Source organism: Gymnoscopelus microlampas (genome assembly GCF_963454915.1).
Source record: "Gymnoscopelus microlampas genome assembly, chromosome: 24".
Taxonomy (NCBI): Eukaryota; Metazoa; Chordata; class Actinopteri; order Myctophiformes; family Myctophidae; genus Gymnoscopelus; species Gymnoscopelus microlampas.
This window is the reverse complement of record NC_139961.1, coordinates 6,886,402-6,888,512: the sequence shown is the minus strand read 5'-3', so window position 1 is coordinate 6,888,512 and position 2,111 is coordinate 6,886,402.

The following is a 2,111-nucleotide window of genomic DNA, read 5'->3' as shown; positions in this document are numbered from 1 at the left end:
ATTCATGCGGGAAGGGGAAGGCTTGGGGATGTGTATTCCCTGTGGATGTTTATTAACGTTCTCTCTCTAGTCTCTCCTATATATGTGTTCCCGTTTCGCCGGATTCTCTTGAGCGCACTGTAGTGCGCTCAAGAGAATCCGGCGAAACGGGAACATAACGGTCCAACAAATCATAACGGTCCACAGACATAACGGTCCACAGACATAACGGTCCATAGACATAACGGTCCACAGACATAACGGTCCAACAAATCATAACGGCTCTCTCCCAACATAAAAATTGTTTGTCTCTTCTTTATTTCATTCCGCTCTGGCCTGTATATAATAAGGTGTCATTATGGTAAATAATCTACATAATCTATAGTTTTATAGCTGCAGTGTGTAATCCAATGCAGCCCCTATAATACAAAAAAAAAACAGATCCCTGTAATAAAAACGCACCTTACCTTGTCAGTGTTAGGCTGTGTTATATGTCCACCGTTATTTGTGTTGTAATCCCGTGTTCAGACCCCCCAAAAAACATAGACACCTCCAGCAGTTAGAATAAACTCCACACATAACGGTCCGTTTGCCTCTTCATGTGAGAAAAATCCAGAGTATAGTGCATGTAGAGATAGAACAGAACGCAACGCAGTCCCGACGCGAGCAGCAGCGCAGCGCAGCCAACACTACAACACTGTGTGTGTGTGTGTGTGTGTGTGTGTGTGTGTGTGTGTGTGTGTGTGTGTGTGTGTGTGTGTGTGTGTGTGTGTGTGTGTGTGTGTGTGTGTGTGTGTGTGTGAGAGAGAGAGAGAGAGAGAGAGAGAGAGAGAGAGAGAGAGAGAGAGAGAGAGAGAGAGAGAGAGGAGAAAACACACACACATGCGCCTTCTTCTTTATCAGCGCACAGAATAATGTTTCAATGAGTCACAGCGCGCGCGCGCGCACGCACGCACATATACTGCACACGCACACACCGCACCGCTCACGCACGCAAGCACGCACAGCTGTGACTGTAAATGTGCTGAATCTAATTGCTCTCATAGAGCATTGAAAGGAAGAGATTAGCGATAGAGAGAAAACCAGGTCTCTCTCTCTCTCTCTCTCTCCCCCCCCCGCCCCCCTCCACAGCTCCAGCTGCCATTGGTCCAGAGCACAGTGAAATTTACTAAGCCCGCAGCCAATGGGCGTGCCGCATCCTCTCCATCAGTGCTAAGCAGCTGGTCGCATGTGCCAGCAGCTGGCATGTGTTGAGAGGACACACAGGTGTGAGTGTGGTGTGGTCATTCTGGGGCCATTGTGGGGGATATCATATCCCCCCCACCCCCCCATGCACCTGTAATCACTGTATTACAGGTGATTAGTATTAATAGAAATGCCATTGAATGGGGGTCCGTAGCCTAATAATGCATGTGAAAGTGGGGGCCCTTGAAATCAAAATGGTTGAAAATTACTGCTAGAGCCGTAAAAATATTCTCTTATGGGGGTCCTTGGCTTATATTTTCAAATGGGGGTCCGCGGGCTAACAACGTGTCAATTTGGCGGCCCTTGATGTGAAAAAGTTTGAGAAGCACTGCTAAAAACCACTGAAAACACTGCATGACTCGTCAACGTATATGTGCCAAGTTTGCCATGTAGGGCTAAATTGGTTAAACTGTTTTCGATGCTAAATTAACTGCATTTTGACCACCTGGGACCCCCTTGAAGGACCCCTGGGGGTCCCCAGACCCCACTTTAAGAACGTGTCTTTGATCCAGCACCTTCATTTTTCTGTGTGTGTGTGTGTGCGCGTGTGTGCGTGTGTGCGTGTGTGCGTGCGTGCGTGCGTGCGTGCGTGCGTGCGTGCGTGCGTGCGTGCGTGCGTGCGTGCGTGCGTGTGTGTGTGTGTGTTGTAATAGCAATATTATTAATAATAATATTCCATTCGGGTGAAGTTTTAAGGTCATTTATTTGGAAGATTTTTTTTGTTTGAAAATTTATTGGAGGATAAATCCCTTGAGATGTATCATCTCGTCTTCCAGGGGGTCCTCAGGCACAACATACAAACAATGACAAAGAACAATCACAAAACATTCACTAACAACAAAACATACACATGAGACATACACATAAGGGCTCTCACACCATCCCAG